The following is a 24,055-nucleotide window of genomic DNA, read 5'->3' as shown; positions in this document are numbered from 1 at the left end:
TCTTTGATAGAGAGGCTGCAATACATAGTAGTTGAGAGTATGAGTTATAGCACCAGACTGCTTGGGTTTGACCTCTGACTCTGCCACTTACTAGCTATTAGATTAACCTCTACATTCCTATTTTCCTCATCTGTAACATGGGGGATAATACCTACTTTGTTGGGTGACCAGATAATTAATTAATTAGTTAATTAAAATTAACTTATGTAAAGGACTTAGAGCAATGCCTTACACATAGTATACCCTTAATGAATATTCATTATTAATATTATCTTCCCTCTCTTTTCTCTGTCTTATTTTCCTAGAACTCCAGTTAGTGAAATATTAATCTCCTTAGATTTTCCTTGAAGTATCTTATTTTTCTTTCATATTTTTCATCTCATGTGTAGTTATACTTTCTTGGGAATTCTTGTAACCTCTGCTTAATGTCTCATTTTAACAATATTATTTTATTTATTTATTTATTTATTTTGAGACGGAGTCTTGCTCTGTCACCCGGGCTCGAGTGCAATGGCATGATCTCAGCTCACTACAACCTCTGGCTCCCAGGTTCAAGCAATTCTCTTGCCTCAGCCTCCTGAGTAGTTGGGAATAAAGGCACGTGCCACCACGCCTGGCTAATTTTTGTATTTTTAGTACAGACGGGGTTTCACCATTTTGGCCAGGCTGGTCTCACACTCCTGACCTCAGGTGATCTGCCTGCCTCGGCCTCCCAAAGTGTTGGGATTATAGGCGTGAGCCACTGCACCCAGCCAACAATCTTATTTTAAATAGCAAATAGCTCTTTTGACATCTGATTTTAATCTTTCATGTTAAAGGATTTTCTCACATGTCGGATGACCTTTGGTAGTTTGTGCATATTTATTTTAAATAGATTAAAAGCTCTTTAGGAATAAAACTAATTGTGGAGTAAGTAAGGAATAAGCCTTACTTTTGGGTGTTAGGATGGACATTATTATTATTATGAAGAGGATCTTTTCTCTCAGATTGTGCAGTGCCTCCAAAAAGACTTACAATTTCTGGCCTGGGCAATAAAGTGCAAGTGTTTGGGGTCATTGGTGGGGTGGAGTGGGAGAGTGGGTAGGGGAATTAAGTCCCACGCCTTGGTATTTAAAGAAATCCCTTTGTTTTCTATCTATCTGTCCTACGTCTACTCTCTATTCTGCCTAGTGTCCTCAAGTCTGCAACATGCCTCTTCAATTTCTCTAGAGGATAAACTGCCATTCTCCAACCAAGTCAGGGGTGTGTACACTTAGCTGCTGGCATTCTACACATGGGAGTAGGGAGGAGAATCAACTGTTCACATACACAGACTCTTATCTTGGTTTTTCACTTTGTGCTTCCTCTTCACCCACTTGGTACTTCCAAGGTCAGAGGCTTTCCTAGATTCTTTGGGGACAAATTGGCTTTCTTCTCACCAGTGTCCCCCTTTGTAATTTCCTGAGATTATAGCTTCCTCCACTGTAATAAGTCAGATACCACTCCTCCATTTGTTCTCCCTTTCCCAAAAATATGTTATCCACTGTAAAACATGCTATGTACTCTATCTTCTGTTTGATTGTCCTTGAGAATTTAAACCTTTTAAATTATGTTGCATCATTTTATTAGGGGAGTGGAGAAACACATATGCTTGATCTTCCTTTTCTTTTTGACAGAAGTCATCAGATGAATGTTGCTTTAAAATATTATTGCATTTAACTATACTATTTAATTATATAAGGAGCTGTCTTTCCCTAGTACGCCTGGAAAAAGTAGGCCAGATTTGTTCATATAGATGTAGAGTCTGGCTGCCATGACCACACCCTCCTCTTTATAACAAGCCAAGTGGTAGTGAACAAACTCAGGTCACAGGATCCTGTGGAAAGAGTTTGAATTCCCACAGCCAGGGCAGGTTCCTCTACCTATGGTTAATGTTCTAGAGCTTGACTTTCCCCATCTCTGCTAGAAACAGACTTTACTCAGCCACAATTCCATTTTTTTTTATTTCCTCTTTTGCCTTTACTAGCTTCAATTACTGGCATTAATTGAGGTTTCCTCTTTTCTGACACACAAGAAAGATAAGGTCCATTTGGTACACTCTAAACATCCATACAGTGGAATATTACTAAGCAATTAAAAAGAACAAATGATGCATGCTTCAACATCTATGAACTTCAAAAACATTATGCTAAGTGAAAGAGCCACATGCAAAAGATTACATATGAAAGGTTCAGAACGAGCATATCTATAGAGATAGAAAGCAAGTTAGTAGTTGCCTGAGGCTGGGATGCCTAGTGGTGGGGAGGCTGTGCATGTGTGGGGGCAAAGGGTATATGGGAACGCTCTGTACTTCTCCTTCAATTTTGCTGTGAACCTAAAACTGCTCTTAAAAAGTCTATTAAAAATATATTTTTAAATGTCCTCAAATAGGAATTACACTTTAAATTATAAAAATGTTACCACTGCATATATAAAGCTCTGTGCATCCTAGGTAGCAAATTTAAACACAATTACTATAGCATTAATTATTAAATTATTGGGATTTAGGCTTATTGACCTCATACCTCCTAAGTGAGGTGAGGCCTTTTTTTTTTTTTTTTGAGATGTAGTCTCACTCTGTTGCCCAGGCTGGAGTGCAATGGTGCAGTCTTGGCTCACTGCAACCTCCACCTCCTGGGTTCAAGTGATTTTCCTGTCTCAGCCTCCCAAGTAGCTGGGATCATAGGTGCACACCACCATGCCCGGCTAATTTTTGTATTTTTAGTAGTGACGGAGTTTCGCCACGTTGGCCAGGCTGGTCTCGAACTCCTGACCTCAGGTGATCTGCCCACCTCGGCCTCCCAAAGTGCTGGGATTACAGGCGTGTGCCACCGCACCCAGCCTGATTTTTATTCTTAAAAGTAGAGATCTGAAATAAGTGAACACATGAATGATGTGGCTATCTGGGTGAAAAGCTTTCTAGGCAGAGGAATCAATAAGTGTAGAGACAGTTAGGTAAGAGAAGGCTCAGCAGGTTTGAGGAATGACAGAGAGATTTGTGTGACTTGGAACAAAAGTGAAAGAATAGTATTAGAAAACAAAATCAGAGAGCTGGCAGTGTATTAGATCAAGTAGGGTCTGGTAAGCCATGGTCAGGATTTTGAATTTTTCCCTGAGTGAGATGGGAAGGCAATAGAGGATTTGAGCAGAGGAAGGACATGATCTGATTTGCATTTTTAATGGATCACTCTGGGTGCTGTGTGGAGACTAGAGTAGGAGGAAAGAAGGTAGAAAAGGGGAAAGAATTAGTAGTAGTTAGTTGTCCAGGTGAGAAATAATGATGGCTTAGACCAGGGAGGTAGTCTTGGAGACAGTGATAAGTGGTCAGGTTCTGGATATATTTTGAGAGAAGAAACAATAGGATTTGTTTATGTGGTGTATGTGAAGGGAAGAATCAAGGAAGGATAAATTCAATGATTCTGACTTGAGCAACTGGAAGAATGGAATTGCCACTTACTAAGATGGAGAAGAGCAAGCTTAAAGGGAAAAATCAAGAGATTGGTTTTAGACCCTTAAAATTGCCTATTCAAGTGGAAATATTGAGCATGTATGATTGGATATAAGAACCTGAAGTTCAGAAGAGCGGTATGACTGGAAGATACAAATTTAAGCATTGGCTATAAGTAAATGGTATCCATGGAACTGGCTTTACAATTACACACTATACATACAATGAAAACTTCTTCTGTTTTTTTTTTTTTTCCTTGCATTAGGGAATATTGATGTCTTGTTCCCTTTTGGACTCTTCTCTCTTTTTTTTTTTTTTTTTTTTTTTTTGAGACAGAGTCTTGCTCTGTCACCCAGGCTAGAGTGCAGTAGTGTAATCTCGGTGCACTGCAACCTCCACCTCCTGGGTTCAAGTGATTCTCCTGCCTCAGCCTCCCGAGTAGCTGGGATTACAGGCACCCGCCACCGCTCCCAGCTAATTTTTGTATTTTTAGTAGAGACGGAGTTTCACCATCTTGACCAGGCTGGTCTCAAACTCCTTACCTTGAGATCTACCTGCCTCAGCCTCCCAAAATGCTGGGATTACATGTGTGAGCCACCACACTCAGTCAGGACTCTTCTCTTTAAACAATGATTTTCACCCTCATTTATTTCCTGTTTTAAAATAGTATTTGAAATCAGCAGAAAACTTTTGGCATTGTCAACCTCATCAGTTTCTGCCAATTATCTTCCAAAACTGCAAATGGATATTTAAAATTCATAATATGTAGCTCTTTATTATTAGATAGTTGAATGTCATTTAAGAGGTACGGGCCATTCAGCAAGAGATAGAAGAAGTGTCATTATGAATTTAAAATGTAACATTTTAGACAGGTATGGGTTTATGGCATCATTCTCAATCATGACTTCAGGGTCTATGTGTTTTCTTAGATTTGTTTCTTTTTTTAATTTTCTTTAATATAAAGGAAATGTGAAATTGTGAATTATGTTCTTCGAAGTTATTAGAATCATTATAACAGGAAGTGTTAATATTAAAAAGTCTTTATCAAGACCTAATATTAAATTGTATAACTTGCTTGTTCTACTTTTCTATAAAGATTAACCTTATACCAGCTTAACTTCTTAAGGATATTACTTGCTTCTTTTTTATTATAATGAGCAAGTCTGTGTGTGGGAGTTTATATGGTATTTGTTCATTGGAATCACTTTCAGAAAATCACAGTTCAGTTCTGTTAATTGATTGAGGAAAGCTTTTTAAAAATCATTTTAGGCCGGGCGCAGTGGCTCATGCCTGTAATCCCAGCACTCTGGGAGGCTGAGGCGGGCGGATCACGAGGTCAAGAGTTCAAGACCAGCTTGGCCGACATGGTGAAACTCCATCTCTACTAAAAATATAAAAATTAGCCGGGCGTGGTGGCATGTGCCTGTAGTCCCAGCTACTTGGGAGGCTGAGGCAGGAGAATTGCTTGAACCCAGGAGGCGGAAGTTGCAGTGAGCCGAAACCGTGCCACTGCACTCCAGCCTGGCAACAGAGTGAGAGTCCATCTCAAAACAAAACAAAACAAAACAAAAATAATCATTTTAGATTTTTTTCTACTGCAGTTGTAATTTACCATACTGCTTTTGCCACTATCCACAATTATACTTAGTAGAAATACTAAATTGTTAAAATTGTGCCACATCTGCTTCTGTATATTTCTACTCTACTCTTATATGGTTGCAAGTATATAACTATCTTTATGTGAGATATTATTGCCCTTACTAGAAACCTCAAAATACCTCATAATACCGTGCTTATTTTTAAAGTGATGGTTTTAAAGGCTATGCATGATAAGATGTCAGTTATCTTCAGTATAGTTGGTTATTCATTACTTATTCAGGATGAGGTAATATGCTATGTGTATCTAATCAAAGTAATCAGTGGTTTCTGTAAATAAATTGTATTTGACGAAACGTGTTAATTAGTAAATAAACACACAGTTGCTTCTCAATTTACAGTAGTTATGTTCTATAAAGTTACCACAAACACTGAATCAGTGAATATAGAAGCATTGCTCCTAGAGGAAATAGAGGGTTAGGTTCCTGTGAGCCTCTGTTCATGACGTTTTTATCAACTGGTCAATACAACCTTGTTTTATGTGTGTTTCTGCTTAAAGATACCTTATTAAATATCTATTGTTGATTCATTAACACTGAACTCAAGGCCAAGAGTTAAGGTTATTTAACACAACTATTTTTTTTCATAAGGCACCTCATAACCTTGTTATGCATCGGAACACTAGATAGCATATCAGCATTATGCATGGGGAATGTTGTAAACAGCAAAGTTATCAGCACAAACCATAAAAATATGAAAAACATAGCGTGAAAGAGACGGAGAAAAGGATACTATGAGAGCTAAAACAAGAAGGCGAAACAAACATCACTTTGACCTGAGCTGGGAATGTGTTATGCTTCAGTTAACTCGAGTTTTTGCCACTCTGTACATGTCCATGAATTACTGTGAAAGTATTGACTTAGGGGTTACAAATAAATTTTAGTGACTATGTGGATTAGAAAATACAGACCCTGCATATAATGAGGATCAACTGTATGTATGTGTGTATATAAACATACATACATATATATATATACATGAATGTTTTTTCATTCCTGCCTGGAATGCATTTTAATCTCTTTTCTATCTGTTGTATTCTCACTATTCAGCTCCCAGCTTGGATGTTATCCTATCTCAGAAACCTTTCCCAGCTCTCTTAAATACTCTTTGAGTATTATCTCATATCCCTTTGTACATGCCTTGTATAATATTTTTCACATTTTGTGTTAATTCTTTACCAAGATTCTTTAAACTGTGAGCTCCATAATGGCAAGGACCTTTTCTCATTTACCTCTGTATCCTTAGTACTTAACACAGGGACTAACACGTAGTTAAAATTGAATAATTTCTTTTCTTTTTTTGAGACGGAATTTTGCTCTTGTTGCCTAGGCTGGAGTGCAATGGCGTGATCTCGGCTTTCCGCAACCTCTGCCTCCCCAGTTCAAGTGATTCTCCTGTGTTAGCCTCCCGAGCAACTGGGATTACATGCACCACCACGCCCAGCTAATTTTGTATTTTTAGTAGAGATGGGGTTTCTCCATGTTGGTCAGGCTGGTCTCAAACCCCCGACCTCAGGTGATCTGCCCACCTCAGCCTTCTGAAGTGTTGGGATTACAGGCATGAGCCACTCGCGCCCGGTGAAATTAAATAAATTTTAAACGAATGAATCAGTAAGCCTCTCTGCAAATGGATTTATTATTATTATTATTATTATTATTATTTTGAGATGGAGTCTTGCTCTGTTGCCCAGGCTGGAGTGCAGTGATGCAACCTTGGCTCACTGCAACTTCCACCTCCCGGGTTCAAGCAGTTTTCCTGCCTCAGCCTCCTGAGTAGCTGGGATTACAGGTGCATGCCACCATGCCCAGCTAATTTTTGTATTTTTTTAGTAGAGACGGGGTTTCACCATATTGGCCAGACTGGTCTCAAACTCATGACCTTGTGACCCACCCATCTCAACCTCCCAAAGTGCTGGGATTACAGGCGTGAGCCACTGCACCTGGCCAGATATATATCATTTTAATGAGTCTTTCTTAATTAAAAATTGCAGACTATACGAAATGGAAATAGTTACACATTTTATACCACATTTTATACTCATGATCTCTATTTTTGTTGGTTCTTTTTCCTTTGGATGAAGCTGCTCTATTTGGAAAGGAACATATATTGAACCATATAATCAGTTTTTCTATTATATTTTACATTTTTTTCTTTTTTCTTTTTCTTTCTTTCTTTTTTTTTTTTTTTTTTTTTTTTTTTTTTTTTTTTGAGACAGAGTCTTGCTCTGTCACCCAGGCTGGAGAGGCAGTGGCGAGATCTCAGTTCACTGCAACCTGCACCTCCCAGGTGCAAGTGATTTTCATGCCTCAGCCACCCAAATAACTGGGATCACAGGCATGTGCCACCATGCCTGGCTAATTTTTGTATTTTTAGTTGAGACAGGGTTTTGCCATGTTGGCCAAGCTGGTCTCAAACTCCTGGATTCAAGTGATCTGCCTGCCTTGGCCTCCCAAAGTGCTGGGATTACAGGTGTGAGCCACCGTGCCTGGCCATGTTTTACATCTTTCTATAAAACAAAGACTGAGCACAGAAATGCACTAGGCTCTGTGCCAAACTATACAGATTCTAAACTGCAGAGGGGAAAATTTATACTTAGGTAAAAATTAGGATACATGCTTGTGTTATATTTTAATTTTGAAATATTTCAAGGCCGGCATGGTGGCTCATGCCTATAATCCTAGCAATTTGGGAGGCTGAAGCGGGAGGATTGCTTGAGGCCATGAGTTTGAGACCAGCCTGGTAAACATAGCAAGACCCCCATCTCTATAAAAAATGTAAAATAGCTAGGAATGTTGGTGCATGCCTATAGTCCCAGCTACTCAGGAGGCTGAGGCAAGAAGATTGCCTGAGCCCAATGATTGGAGGTTGCAGTGAGCCATGATCACACCACTGCACTCCAGCCTGGGTGACAGAGCAAGAGAAACCCTGTTTCAAAAAATAATAATAATAAAATGATAATAAATAAATTTATGCACTGCAAAGGACACTGTCAGGAAACTGAGAAGGCAAGCTACAGACTGGAGAAAATATTTGCAAAAGACATATCTGATAAAAACATGTTAGCCAAAATATACAAAGAACTCTTAAAACAATAAGAAAATGGACAACCCAATTTAAACATGGGCAAAAGATCTGAACACACACTTTACCAAAGAAGTACAGACACTTTACCAAAACAGAATTTTTTATTTTATTTTTTATTTTATTTATTTATTTATTTTTCTTTTTTTTGAGACGGAGTCTCGCGCTGTCGCCCAGGCTGGAGTGCAGTGGCCGGATCTCAGCTCACTGCAAGCTCCGCCTCCGGGGTTCACGCCATTCTCCTGCCTCAGCCTCCCCAGTAGCTGGGACTACAGGCTCCCGCCACCTCTCCCGGCTAGTTTTTTTTGTATTTTTTAGTAGAGACGGGGTTTCACAGTGTTAGCCAGGATGGTCTCGATCTCCTGACCTCGTGATCCCGCCCATCTCGGCCTCCCAAAGTGCTGGGATTACAGGCTTGAGCCACCGCGCCCGGCACAAAACAGATTTTTGTATGGCAAATAAACATGTGAAAAAATGCTCAACATCGACCGGCACGGTGGCTCACGCCTGTAATCCCAGCACTTTGGAAGGCCGAGGCGGGCGGATCATGAGGTCAGGAGACTGGGACCATCCTGGTTAACACGGTGAAACCCCATCTCTACTAAAAAAAAAAAAAAAAAAAAAAAAAAAAAATTAGTCCAGCGTGGTGGCAGGCGCCTGTAGTCCCAGCTATTCGGAGGCTGAGGCAGAAGAATGGCGTGAACCCGGGAGGCGGAGCTTGCAGTGAGCTGAGATTGCGCCACTGCACTCCAGCCTGGGCGACAGAGTGAGACAACGTCTCAAAAAAAAAAAAAAAAAAAAAAACAACGCTCAACATCAATACGTCTTAGCAAATTGAAAGAATAATGAGATAACACTACACACCTATTAGAATGATAAAAATCCAAAACCCTGACACCACCAAATGCTGGCAAGGATGTGGAGCAACAAAAACTCTCATTCATTGCTGGTTGGAAGACAAAAAGTACAGCCACTTTTGGAAGAAGTTTGGCAATTTCTCACAAAATGAAATGTACTCTTACCATATGATCCAGCAATCATATTCATTGGTTTTTACCCAAGTGATTTAAAAACTTATGCCCACAAAAAATACCGCACAGAAATGTTTATAGCAACTTTATGCATAATTATCACAACTTGGAAGGAACCAAGATGTCCTTAGGAGGTGAATGGATAAACAAATGGTGGTGCGTCCAGACAATGGAATATTATTTAGCTCTGAAAAGAAATGAGTCATCGAGCCATGAAAGACATGGAGTAAGCTTGAATGCATATTCAAGTGAAAGAAGCCAATATGAAAAGGATGCCTATGTATGATTGCAACTATATAACATTCTGGAAAAAGGCGAAACTTTGGAGACAGCAAACAGATGAGTGGTTTTCAGGGATTGAGGAAACGGATGAGTAGACAGAACCCAGAGGATTTTTAGGGCAGTGAAACTATTCTGTACAATGCTATAAAGATGGATATATGTTATACATTTATCAAAACCCAGAGAATGTACATCAAGAGTGAAACTTAGTGTAAACTATGGACTTTGGGTAATAATGTGTCAATGTGGTTCATTGATTATAACAAATGTACCACTCTGATATGGGATGTTGATAGGGAGGGAGGCTGGTGGGTGTATGGGCACAGGGGATATATGGGAACTCTCTGTACTTTATGCTTAATTTTGCTGTGAACCTAAGACTGCTCTTAAAGTCTGTTTTTGGCCAGGCATGGTGGCTCATGCCTATAATCACAGCACTTTGGGAGGCTGAGGTGGAAGAACTCCTGAGACCAGGAGTTCAAGACCTGCTTAGGCAACATAGTGAAATCCTGTTTCTACAAAAATAATTTTAAAAATTAGCCAGATGTGGTGGCAAACACCTGTAGCCCCAGCTACTTGGGAGACTGAAGTGGTAGGATCCCTTGAGCTCAAGAGTTCAAGTTGCAGTGAACCATGATCACACCACTGCACTCCAACTTGGGCAACAAATCAAGACCCTGTCTCAAAAAAACCAGAAAAATCACCAAAAAACAAAAATAAAGTCTATGTATTTATTTATTTTGAGACGGAGTCTCGCTTTGTTGCCCAGGCTGGAGTGCAGTGGTGCAATCTCAGCTCCCTGCAACCTCAAGCTCCTGGGTTCAAGCAATTCTCGTGCCTCAGCCTCCCAAGTAGCTGGGATCAACAGGTGTGTGCCACCACACCTGGCTAATTTTAATAAAGTCTATTTAAAAAAATTGATTCAAGAGGCAAACTTAATAAAATTAGTGATTATTACCATTTTATCAAGAACATTCTTAAGTGACGCTGGATTTAAAGCATTTATTTTTCCTGCAAGTGAATGATAGTAAAAAGTGTCATGACTACTAGTATAGTTTGGTGACACTGCATGGATTTGGATTTGTGTTCAGGTGCCAGCAGTTTTACCCATAACTGATTTTGCACCATCAGTGAAAGTGTCACCACAATAACTTCTTAGTACTATTATGAAAATAGTTTTGACTGTTTTCAAGAAGGATCTTAGGGACCCATAGAGCTTCCTTCAAGAGCTTCATTGAGCCTTCCCATGCATATTTTCCACATGTGAGTGTATAAACACACACACATACATAAACACACAAACACACATACACACATTATTTAAATACATTAAACCATTATAATTGTTCAATGTGTTTTTGAAAAAAGTATACCCCATATTCTTTTTACAACTTATATTTTCTGTATTTGAAATTTATTTGAGTTGATATATTTAGCTCTAGATCATTCATTTCAACTGTTGTGGAGTAAACCATTGTTTGATAATACAGACATTCCTCATTTTATTGTGCTTTGCTTTATTGCTCTTCACAGATGCTACATTTTTTCACAGATTCAAGGTCTGTGGCAACCCTGTGTTCAACAAGTCCGTTGGCACCATTTTTTCAACAGTATGTGATCCCTTCATGCCTCTGTCACATTTTGGTAATTCTTGCAATATATCAAACTTTTTATTATTATTATATCTGTTATGGCCATCTGTAGTCGGTGATCTTTGATGTTATTATTGTAATTTTGGGGAGTGGCACCACAAACTGCACACATATAAGGCAGCGAACTTTATAAATACTGTGTGTTCTGACTATTTCACCAACTGGCTATTTCCCCATCCTTTTCTCCCCTTTCCCTGGGCCTCTCTGTTCTCTGAGACACAACACTATTGAAATTAGGCCAATCAATAACCCTACAATGGGCTGTGTTCAAGTGAAAGGAAGAGTAAAGTCTCTCACTTTAATTCAAAAGCTAGAAATGATTAAGCTTAGTGAGGAAAACGTCAAAATCCAAAATAGGCCAAATGCAAGGGCTCTTGCACTAAAGTTACATAAGTTGTGAATGCAAAGGAAAAGTTGTTCAAAAAAATTACTCCAGTGAGCTCATGAATGATAAGAAAGTGAAACAGGCCACGTGTGGTGGCTCATGCCTGTAATTCCAAAATTTTGGGAGGCTAAAGTGGGAAGATCACTTGAGCCCAGGAGTTTGTGACCAATGCTGGCAACAGTGAGACCCCCATCTCTACAAAAAATTAAAAAAAAAAAAAAAAACAGCTGAGCATGGCAACACGCACCTGTACTCTCAGCTACTCAGGAGGCTTAGGTGGGGGTACTGCCTGAGCTGGGAGATGGAGACTGAAGTGAACCATAGCCACACCACTGCACTTCAGTGACAGAGCGAGACCCTGTCTCAAAAAAGAAAAAGAAAGCGAAACAGCTTTATTGATGATATAAAGTTTTAGTGGTCTGAAGAGAAGATTGAACCAGAAGCAACATTCCCTTAAGCCAAAGCCTAATCCAGAGCAAGGCTCTAACTCTCTTCAATTGTACAAAGTATGAGGTCAGAAGTTTCAAAAGTCTGGCCAGGCGCGGTAGCTCATGTTTGTAATCCCAACACGTTGGGAGGCCGAGGTGGGTGGATCACTTGAGGTCAGGAGTTCAAGACCAGCCTGACCAATATGGTAAAACCCCGTCTCTACTAAAAATACAAAAATTAGCCAGGCATGGTGGTGCACGCCTGTAGTCCCAGCTACTCGGGAGGCTGAGGCAGGAGAATTGCTTGAACTTGGGAGGTGGAGGTTGCAGTGAGCCGAGATTGCACCACTGCACTCCAGCCTGGGCAACAGAGCTAGACTCCATCTCAAATAAATAAATAAAATAAAAAGAAGCTGCAGAAGTCTAAAGCCAGCAGAGGTTGGTACGTGAGTTTAAGGAAAGAAGCCAGCTCCATAACTTAAAAGTGCACAGTGAAGCAGTAAGTGCTGAGGTAGACCCTGCAGCATTATCCAAAAGATCTAGCTAAGATCATTTATGAAGGTGGCTACACTAGGCAACAGACTTTCAATGTAGGCAGAACAGCCTTCTATTAAAAGAAGATGCTATCTAGGACTTTCATAGCTAGAGAGGATAAGTCAGTGCTTGACTTCAAAGCTTCAAAGGACAGGCTGCCTCTCTTATCAGGGGCTAATGCAGCTGGTAACTTTAAATTGAAGTTCATCCTCATTTAACACTCTGAAATTCCTAGGGCCCTTAAGAATTACACTAAATCTACTCTGCTTGTGCTCTGTAAATGGAACTGAAAGGCCTGGATGACAGCACATCTGTTTATAGCATGTTTTACTGAATATTTTAAACCCACTGTTGAGACCTACTGCTCAGAAAAAAAAGATTCCTTTGAAAATGCTACTGCCAGCTGGGCACGGTGGCTCAAGCCTGTAATCCCAGCACTTTGGGAGGCTGAGACGGGCAGATCATGAGGTCAGGAGATTGAGACCATCCTGGCTAACACGGTGAAACCTCATCTCTACTAACAAATACCAAAAAAAAAAACTAGCCGGGCGAGGTGGCGGGCACCTGTAGTCCTAGCTACTCAGGAGGCTGAGGCAGGAGAATGGCATAAACCCGGGAGGCGGAGCTTGCAGTGAGCTGAGATCTGGCCACTGCACTCCAGCCCGGGCAACAGAGCAAGATTCCATCTCAAAAAAAAAAGAAAAAAGAAAAAAAGAAAATGCTACTGCCAGTTGATAATGCACCTGGTCACCCAAGAGCTCTGATGGAGATGTACAGGGAAATTAATCTTTTCATGTCTATTAACACAACATCCCCATTCTGCAGACCATGGATCAAAGAGTAATTTTGATGTTTAAGTCATGTTTTAAGAAAAACATTTTATAAGGCTATATTTGCCATAGTGATTTCTCTAATGGATATAGGCAAATAAGTTGAAAACTTTCTGGAAAGGATTCACCATTCTAGATGCCATTAAGTACATTTGTGCTTTGCCACTGCTGAGTCATGCACAGGCAGGGGCTCAGCTATGTTCAAGATTAGGCTTCACCTGTAGCCCACCACCATGGCTGAGAAAGTCATTGCTGCTGAAGATGTAATGGATGTTAAGAATACAAGGTTGAGGACAGTGGCTCATAACTGTAATCCTAGCATTTTGGGAGGCGGAGGCAGGAGGATCATTTGAGCCTAAGAGTTCCCAACCAACCTGGACAACACAGCAAGACCTTGTTGCTACAGAAAATTAAAAAATTAGCGAGGTGTCAGCTGGGCACGGTGGCTCATGCCTGTAATCCCAGCACTTTAGGAGGCTGAGGCAGGTGAATCGTGGGTTCAGGAGTTCGAGACCAGCCTGACCAATGTGGTGAAACTCTGTCTCTACTAAAAAAACACAAGGATTAGCCAGGTGTGGTGGTACACGCCTGTAATCCCAGCTACTTAGGAGGCTGAGGCAGGAGAATCACTTGAACCTGGGAGGCAGAGGTTGCAGTGAGCTGAGATTGTGACACTGCACTCCAGCCTAGGGGTGACAGAGCGAGACTCCATCTCAAAAGAAAAAATCTACAAAGAATCTACAAAGAACTTAAACAAATTTACAAGAAAAAATCAAACAACCCCATCAAAAAGTGGGCAAAGGATATGAACAGACACTTTTCAAAAGAAGACATTTATGCAGCCAACAGACACATGAAAAAATGCTCATCATCAATGGTCATCAGAGAAATGCAAATCAAAACCACAATGAGATACCATCTCATACCAGTTAGAATGGCGATCATTAAAAAGTCAGGAAACAATAGGTGCTGGAGAGGATGTGGAGAAATAGGAATGCTTTTACACTGTTGGTGGGAGTGTATACTAGTTCAACCGTTGTGGAAGACAGTGTGGCTATTCCTCAAGGATCTAGAACTAGAAATACCATTTGACCCAGCAATCCCATTACTGAGTATATACCCAAAGGATTATAAATCATACTACTATAAAGACACATGCACACGTATGTTTATTGCAGCACTGTTCACAACAGCAAAGACTTGGAACCAACCCAAATGTCCATCAATGATACACTGGATTAAGAAAATGTGGCACATATACACCATGGAATACTATGCAGCCATAAAAAAGGATGAGTTCATGTCCTTTGTAGCGACCTGGATGAAGCTGGAAACCATCATTCTGAGCAGACTATCGCAAGGACAGAAAATCAAACACTGCATGTTCTCACTCATAGGTGGGAATTGAACAATGAGAACACTTGGACACAGGGCGGGGAACATTACACACTAGGGCCTGTTGTGGGGTGGGAGGATGGGGGAGGGATAGCATTAGGAGAAATACCTAATGTAAATGACGAGTTAATGGGTGCAGCAAACCAACACGGCACATGTATACATATGTAACAAGCCTGCATGTTGTGCACATGTACCCCAGAACTTGAAGTATAATATAAAAAGAAAATAAAGTAAAAACAAAAAAGAATGAAAAAAAAATTAGAGAGGTGTCATGGTGTGCATCTATAGTTCCAGCTACTCAGGAGGCTGAGGTGGGAGGATTACTTGAGCCCAGGAATTTGAGGCTGCAGTGAATTATAATTGTGCCATTACACCCCAGTTTGGTGACAGAGCCTGTCTCCAAAAAAAAAAAAAAAAAAAAAAAAAACTATTTCATAAGAGGTGCTGAAGACCGCCCTCAAGCATGATGACCTATCACATAGAATTTGCAAAGCTGCCAAAACCTTAGATAAGGCTTTGTGTGCTTGCATCCATCTGTGATGAGCCTGTGTATGTCACGTTGGCGGAGGCACTTCGTGCTGAACACTGTATCACCCTAATTAAGGTTGACCAGAAAGTAGGGGAAAAGGTAGGCTTCTGTAAAATTGACAGAGGGGGAAAAACCTGTAAAGTGGTTGGTTGCAGTTGTGTAGTAGGTAAGGACTATGGCAAAGAATCTCAAGCCAAAGGTGTCATCGAAGAGTACTTCAAATGCAAGAAATGAACCCATAAAACTACAGCTCATGGTCCTCAAGAAAAAAAAGAAAATTCATGATCCATGAGAGGAGGTTAAAATATCAACATTAACAGAAATTTGGAAGAAGTTGATTCCAACTCTCATGGATGACTTTGAGGGGTTCAAGACATTATTGGAGGAAGTAACTGCAGATTTGGTAGAAATAGCAAGATAACTAAAAGAGAGAGAATTAATAGTTCTACCCTAAACAGGATACAGTGGTGGGCACCTGTAGTCCCACCTACACAGGAGGCTGAGGTAGGAGGATCACTTGAGGCCAGGAGTTCAAGACCAACCTGGGCAACATAGTGAGACACAGTCTCTAAAAAAAAAAAAAAGGGATGAGGAGTTGCTTCTTATGGATGAACAGAGAAAGTGGTTTCTTAACATGGAATCTACTAGTGTAGGTGATGTGAGCATTGTTGAAGTAATAACAAAGGATTTAGAATATCACATAAAGTTAGTTGATAAAGCAGTGGCAGTATTTGAGAGGATTGACTCCAATTTGAAAGAAGTTCTACTGTGGGTAAAATGTTGTCAACCAGCACTGTATGCTGCAGAGAAATATTTTGTGAAAGGAAGAGTCAATAGATGTGGGAAACCTTACTGTTGTCTTATTTTAAGAAATTGCCCTGGTCGGGCGTGGTGACTCACTGCCTGTAATCCCAGCACTTTGGGAGGCCGAGGTGGGTGAATCACGAGGTCAGGAGATCGAGACTATCCTGGCTAACACGGTGAAACCCCCTCTCTACTAACAATACAAAAATTAGCCGCGTGTAGTGGTGGGTGCCTGTAGTCCCAGCTACTCAGGAGGCTGAGGCAGGAGAATGGCATGAACCCGGGGGATGGAGCTTGCAGAGAGCGGAGATCACACCACTGCACTCCATGCACTCCAGCCTGGGAGACAAAGCAAGACTCCATCTCAGGAAAAAAAAAAAAAAAGAAAGAAAGAAAGAAATTGCCGCAGTCACTCCAACTTTCAGCAACCACCACCTTGATCAGTCAGCAGCCATCAACGTGGAAGCAAGACCTTCCACCAGCGAAAAGCTTATCACAGGGCGGGCGCGGTGGCTCACACCTGTAATCCCAGCACTTTGGGAGGCCGAGGCAGGTGGATCACGAGGTCAGGAGATCGAGACCGTGCTGGCTAACACGGTGAAACCCCGTCTCTACTAAAAATACAAAAAAATTAGCTGGGCCTAGTGGCGGGCGCCTGTAGTCTCAGCTACTTGGGAGGCTGAGGCAGGAGAATGGCGTGAACGCGGGAGGCAGAGGTTGCAGTGAGTGGAGATCGCGCCACTGCACTCCAGCCTGGGGGACAGAGCGAGACTCTGTCTCAAAAAAAAAAAAACAAAAAAAAAATTTATCACACTCTGAAGTCTCAGATGATCGTGAGCATTTTTTAGCCATAAAGTATTTTTAAATTAAGGTATGAATATTTTTTAGACATCATGCTATTGTACACTTAATAGACTACAGTATAATGTAAACATAACTTTTATATGCTCTGGGAAACAAAAAATTTCATGCAGCTCACTTTATTGCAATATTTTTACTTTGCAATAAAGCAATACTTGCTTTATTGTGGTAACCTGGAGCTGAACCCACAGTAGCTTTGAGGTGTGCTTGTACTATAGTTTCTTTAACCTGTTTCCTTATTGATGTAATTTTGTTCCAGTTTGGAGCTATTACAAACAACGTTGCAATGAATACTCTTGTTAATGTTTTCTTATGCACCTGTAAATTTTCTTTAGTTACGCTTGGGAGTAGATTGCTGGATCTAGGTTATGCTCATCTTGAACTTTATTCTATAGGGTATACAATGTGCCAGACATAATTCTAAGTATAAAATATAAATATAAATATGTACCTCATTACTATCCTTTGAGATAAATATTATTTTCCCTATTTTACAGATTGGGAAACTAAGACACAGAGAGATTAAGTCACCTGCCCAAATCACATAGCTAGTAAGTAGCAGATCCAAGCAATTTCCAAAATCCAGGCTTTTACCACCACGTCAGATGCTTTACATTTTGGAAATGAATGCATGTATTTTCCTGCTGTATGCTTATCTAATCTCTTGAATTCTTGGTTCTTTTTCAAAGTTTGATGTGGTTAAATCAAGGAGGAAAATATTCACTAGAAATATTATCATTATAAAAAATGTGAATATGATCAATGTAAGCCACCACCTTGACTTTGATCAATAGTCAGGAAACTATCAATGTTCTTCCCCTTTTGAAGAAATTATATTGCATTTTTTGATCATATAACTACTGAGGGTTTTCTATTAAAAAATAAAAAATGGGCTGGGTGTGGTGGCTCACGATTGTAATCCCAGCACGTTTGGAGGCTGAGGCAGGCGGATCACCTGAGGTTAGGATTTTGAGACCAGTCTGGCCAACATGGTGAAACCTCGTGTCTACTAAAAATACAAAAATTAGCCGGGCATGGTGGTGTGTGCCTGTAGTCTCAACTACCTGGGGGGCTGAGACAGGATCACTTTAACCCAGGAGGCAGAGGTTGCAGTGAGCCAAGATTGCCCTGCTGTACTCCAGCCTGGACAACAGAGCGAGACTCTGTCTCAAAAAATAATAAAATAAGGCCGGGCATGGTGGCTCACGCCCGTAATCCCAGCACTTTGGGAGGCCGAGGTGGGCGGATCACCTGAGGTTGGGAGTTTGAGGCCAGCCTGACCAACATAGAGAAACTCTGTCTCTACTAAAAATACAAAATTAGCCAGGCGTGTTACATTACATGCCTATAATCCCAGCTACTCGGGAGGCTGAGGCAGGAGAATTGCTTGAACCCAGGAGGCGGAGGTTGCAGTGAGCCAGGATTGCGCCATTGCACTCCAGCCTGGGCAACAAGAGTGAAACTCCATATCAAAAATAAATAAATAAAATAAAATAAAATATCAAAAATGAATCTAAAATATAATTATTTTATAATTGCTAAAAATTCCTGCTCTGGAATGTAGCTTAATATTTCAGACTACTGATTGTATCATACATTAGTAATAAAGATTTAAAAAATGTTCTAAATTATGGAAAGTGAGGTAAAGGAGAAAATATGAAAAAATAATAGATCTGTATACAGAGTTATAGAAGTAAGCTCTTATTTCTGTGCATAGTTTAATGCTGGTTGGAAATTTCAGAGTGTTATAAGAGTGTAAGAATTTTTTTCATTCTTACTGCTAAAATAGGGTTGCAGTCAAATTAATTTAAAGTTTGTTATAGATCTTTGTGGGGGAAAAATGAAGGAAGATAAATGTGGTTTTTTTTTCCTTCTGTAAGTTCTTCAGCTAAACCAGCTATGCTGCACTGTATGGGTGGATTTAGGATGCTAGGGATCCCTCATCATTTTTTTAAAATAAAATACACCCATTAAGTATCATTTATTTAGTCTAACATGTGGGATGTGAAGCATTTGCCACAGAAGTCATTTGTCTCTGTCTATGAATAGGCCTTCCTAGGGAACACTTAATGAGATTGGTTTTCTCCTGACTCCTTTAATGTTTTGTTTGCAGTTCCTGAATCCAAATTATAAATTTATCTTGCAATATTATACTTTTTATGATGATGAACTTCTTACTGACAGTAACAATCAACTGCCGTCATTGTTTTGCCTCCAAAGAAAAACTTAGTCTTTCAAAATACAGAAATTTTAATCATTCAGATATAGAGGTTTTGAAGCACAAAAATATAAATAACGAACAATGGAAAATGTTTACTAAAGTATATTAGAAATATATAGATCCATATTGTCATGTTTAGTTGGATAACATCACAAATTTTATGTGCAATATATATAAAATTATTTTACTTCCTATAAATTAAATTAAATTTAACTTTGAATTGCCCAATCTGGTAAAATATAGATTCATATCAGTCATTATGGGAACACATAGAAACGAATATGTTTCTTCCTTTCCTTCCTTGGTCCTCTCCAACCCATGAGTAGCACAAAAACCTAAGAATCTTTTAAGAAAAAAGAAAACAAATAGGAGATGGGCCCACCTGTCTGCAGTTATCACCATCATGGACTGATACCCTTATTGAATAAGTTCATGCTTCAAGTCCTATGACATTACTACTTTTCTGGTCAAGCTTAGGCATGAGAGTCTCTGTTGATTGTGAACCCCCAGTAACTACAGTCCAGCCTCCCAAGGTACTCCACGTAGCCATTCTTCTTTGAGGTCTTGCCATTTCCTTGGAGAATAGCCAGGAAGTAGGATTCAGATCACAACTATCCTTGGTGTTGCTGAACATTTTTCCAATTTGGGCAAGTTGGGTTTAGCAGGCTATTTCCCAGTCTCCCTCACAGTTCTCAAAGCTTTTGCTTTGAGATCTTCCATAGATCTTCCGTAGATAATGGAACCTGAAGACCTGGTTACCTGTTTAGAATGAGGAAAGGGAAAAAGAATTGGAGAACACATGAAAATTAAAATCTTATATTGTCCTGCCACACTGACACACACACACACAGACATAAACGTACCACTTTTCTGCCTAGTCCCAGCATCTGGGTTGTTCAGTTTTTATTGAGCACTTAGTAGGAAGAGGGCCTAGAGTATTATAGATTAATCTGTATTTGTGAATAATTGAGAACTGACTAATAAAATGGGCAACTTGGATATTATGTTTACTTCTTGTTGTAAAAAACAGAGTAAAGCTTTGTGTTACCTAGGGTTCTCCCCTCTTCCCCTGCCAATTATTAGAAAAGTAATCTAATATTTTCCAAATAAATATATAATTGTGGAGGACTTTCAGTAGACACTAAAGGATAGCAAAGTAGCACAAATCTATAATGAAACCAGATCTGATAGTATTATGACTTTTACTTGAATTTGAAATAATTTCAAAAAGAGCCAAAAATTATATTGAGATCTATACTATTCTGAAAGCTGAGATAGAGAAGAAAGTTGAATATATGTCCCTACCCTCAAGGATCTTGCAGATAGTGAAAAATATGTAAATAAATTTATAATTATGACATAAATTAAAAATGTGCTATGAAAGTATAGAAGTGGAAGAAAAGAAGTTGAAGTCTTTCTTATTTAACATTTTGCTTAGCAGGGTTGGCATGTACTATCATCTTTATTTGCCAGATGAAGAAATTTGAGTTGAAAGAGATTATCTTGCTCAGTTATACAGAATAAGTGGTATAGTAGTACATTCCTAATGTATAAGTGATCAGAGGCTGCAGAAATTATTTCTAACAAGGGTAATAATTTTTATAATACTGCCTGACATTTTTACACTTTGAATCTGATTTATAAGATTATCTTTCAACCTACTTGATTCTGCAGAGAATTTGAAAGGTCTTCTCATAGGTAAACTACTATCCTTCTCTTAAATTATCTGCTTGTCTAGAAGATATCTGCAAAATAACTTGCTGGGATTTTGGTTGGGGTTGTGTTGAATTTATGGATCAAATGGGAAGAACTGGCATCTTGACAATATTGAGTCTCCCAATCCATGAATATGAAATATTTCTCCACTAAGTTAGTTCTTTGATTTCTTTCAACAGAGTTTTGTAGTTTTCCTTATATTACATCTCATATATATTTTGTTAGCTTTATACCTACATATTTCATTTTGGGGGGTGTTAATGTAAATGGTGTTGTATTTTTAATTTCACATTCCCCACTTATTTATTGCTGGTGTATAGAAAAGTGATTGTTTTATTAACAATTTCTCCTATAATTTTGTTATAATTCCTTGTTAATTCTAGGTGTTTTTTGACTCTTTCAGATTTTCTACATAGTTATGTTAGTTTTCTACATGTTACAGTTTTATTTCTTCCTTCCTAATCAGTATACCTTTTAATTCTTTTTCTTGTCTTATTGCATTAACTAGGATTTCAATTATGATGTCAAAAAAGAGTAGTGAGAGGGAACATCCTTGCCTTGTTCCTGATCTTAGTAGGAAAGCTTCTAGTTGTTTACCATTAAGTGTGAAGCTAGCTGTAAGTCTTTTATAGATATTCTTTATCAAGTTAAATAAGTTGCCCTCTATTTCTGGTTAACTGAGAATTGTTATCATTAATTGTTGTTGAATTTTATTAAGTGCTTTTTCTGCATCTTTTGATATGATCATGTGATTTTTCTTTTTTAGCCTTTTGATATGATAGATTACATTAATTTTTAAATGATGCATTAATTGATTTTTTAATGTTGCATCAATTTTGCAAACCTGAGATAAATCCCACTTTTTGTGATGTATAAGTCTTTTTATACGTTGTTGGATTTGGTTTGCTAATATTTAGATGAAGATTATTACCTCTTCGTTCCTGAAGATATTGGTCTGTAGTTTTTTTTTCTTGTAACGTCTTTGTTGGGCATTAAAGTAATGGTAGTCTCATAGAATGAATTAAGTTAGCCACTGCACCACCTATTTCCCTTTTTTAATTTTCAATTTTTGTGGGTTAATAGGCATATAAATTAATTAATAGGTATATTAATTTGTATTAATAGAATGAGTAATGGTTGTCTCATAGAATGATTTCTATCTTCTGAAAGAGATTGTAGAGAAATAGTACAATTTATGCCTTAAATATTTGGTAGAATTCTCCAGCAAACCTATCTGGTTCTGGTGCTTTATATTTTGGAAAGTTATTAATTATTGATTCAATTTCTGTAATCAATATATGCCTATTTGGATAGTTTAATTCTTCTGTGTGACTTTTGGCAGATTGAGTCTTGCAAGGAATTGATTCGTTTCATCTAAGTTATCAAATTTGTATGCATAGAGTTGTTCATAGTATTCATTTTATTATCCTTTCAGTGTCCATGGGGTCTGTAGTGATGTCTCATCTTTCATTCCTGACAGTAGTAACTTGCATCTTCTCCTTTTTTCTTAGTTAGCCTGGCTAGAGGCTTATTGATTCTTATTGATTTTATTGACCCTTTCAAGGAACCAGCTTTTAGTTCCATTGATTTTCTCTATTGATTTCCTATTTTCAATTTCATTGATTTCTGCTCTAATTTTTATTATTTCCTTCACCCAGGCTGGAGTGCAGTGGCACCATCAGGGCTCGGTGCAGCCTCAATCTCCCAGGCTCAAGTGATCCTCTCACCTCAACCTCCCAAGTACCTGGGACTACAGGCGTGTGCCACCATGTCCAGCTAATTTTTGTATTTTTCATATAGACAGGGTTTTGCCATGTTGGCCAGTCTGTTCTCAAACTCCTGGGCTCAAGTGATCTGTCTGCCTCAGTCTCTCAAAGTGCTGGGATTACAGGTATGAGCCACTGTGCCCAACAGATTTCCCTTTTTTAATTTTTAATTTTTATGGGTACATAGTAGGTATATTAATTTTTATTATTTATTTTCTTCTGCTTATTTTGGGTTTAATTTACTCTTCTTTTTCCAATTTCCTAATGTGGAAGCTTAAATTATTTATTTTAAATATTTTTTTCTAATATATGCACTTAATGTTACCAATTTCCCTTTAAGCACTGCTTTCACTGTATTCCACAGATTTTAATAAGTTGTGCTTTCATTTTCATTTCGTTCGAAATATTTTAAATTTCTCTTGAAAATTTTTCTTTGATCCATGTGTTATTTAGAAGTGAATTGTTGGCCAGGCGCAGGGGCTCACGCCTGTAATCCCAGCACTTTGAGAGACCAAAGTGAGTGGATCATGAGGTCAGGAGATCGAGATTGTCCTGGCTAACACAGTGAAACCCTGTGTCTACTAAAAAAAAAAAAAAAAAAAAAAAAATTAGTCAAGTGTGGTGGCACATGCCTGTAGTCTCAGCTACTTGGGAGGCTGAGGCAGGAGAATCCCTTGAACCCAGGAGGCGGAGGCTGCAGTGAGCCAGGATCGCGACACTGTACTCCAGACTGGGAGACAAAGTGAGCCTCCATCTAAAAAAAAAAAAAAAAAAAAAGAAGTGAATTGTTTAATCTCCATGTATTTGGGGATTTTCCAATTATCTTTCTGTTATTGATTTCTAGATTAATTCTGCTGTGATCTGAATAAGACATTGTATAATTTTTATTCATTTAAATTTGTTAATGTATGTTTTATGGCCCAGAATGTGGTCTATCTGGATGAATGTTCCATATGAGTTTGAGAAGAGTGCGGGCCGGGCGTGGTGTCTCACGCCTGTAATCCCAGCACTTTGGGAGGCCGAAACGGGCGGATCACGAGGTCAGGAGATCGAGACCATCCTGGCTAACACGGTGAAACCCTGTCTCTACTAAAAATACAAAAAATTAGCCGGGCGCGGTGGCGGGTGCCTGTAGTCCAGCTACTCAGGAGGCTGAGGCAGGAGAATGGCGTGAACCTGGGAGGCGGAGCTTGCAGTGAGCCGAGATTGCGCCACTGCACTCCAGCCTGGGGCACAGAGCGAGACTCCGTCTCAAAAAAAAAAAAAAAAGAGAAGAGTGTGTATTCTGCTGTTGGATGAAGTAGTCTGTAGATGTAAATTATATTCAGTTGATGGATGGTGGTGTTGAGTTCAACTACGTCCTTACTAATTTTCTGCCTGCTACATTTTGTCCATTTCTGATAGAGGGATGTTGA

At 39.2% G+C, this 24,055-nt stretch overlaps 1 protein-coding gene, 2 long non-coding RNA genes and 1 pseudogene across 3 annotated transcripts in view; 3 read left to right on the top strand and 1 right to left on the bottom strand.

The window, feature by feature from the left end:
• PPM1E (protein phosphatase, Mg2+/Mn2+ dependent 1E) overlaps window positions 1-24,055 on the top strand; it is a 230,065-nt gene that overhangs the window by 128,887 nt on the left and 77,123 nt on the right. The gene's annotated exons all lie outside the window — the stretch shown is intronic.
• LOC144335521 (uncharacterized) lies at window positions 1,076-16,476 on the top strand. The gene is made up of 3 exons (XR_013406431.1): window positions 1,076-2,688; window positions 8,873-9,026; window positions 16,143-16,476. It is a non-coding gene; the product is annotated as an uncharacterized LOC144335521 (long non-coding RNA).
• On the bottom strand, window positions 12,921-15,170 carry LOC144335517 (uncharacterized). Its single transcript, XR_013406427.1, has 2 exons — window positions 13,654-15,170; window positions 12,921-13,079 (listed from the first exon to the last, which is right to left on the bottom strand). It is a non-coding gene; the product is annotated as an uncharacterized LOC144335517 (long non-coding RNA).
• On the top strand, window positions 13,442-15,633 carry LOC144335498 (small ribosomal subunit protein eS12-like; annotated as a pseudogene).

The sequence above is a fragment of the Macaca mulatta genome, chromosome 16 (genome assembly GCF_049350105.2).
Source record: "Macaca mulatta isolate MMU2019108-1 chromosome 16, T2T-MMU8v2.0, whole genome shotgun sequence".
In the NCBI taxonomy this organism is placed as follows: Eukaryota; Metazoa; Chordata; class Mammalia; order Primates; family Cercopithecidae; genus Macaca; species Macaca mulatta.
This window is presented reverse-complemented; position numbering and strand designations above follow the sequence as displayed.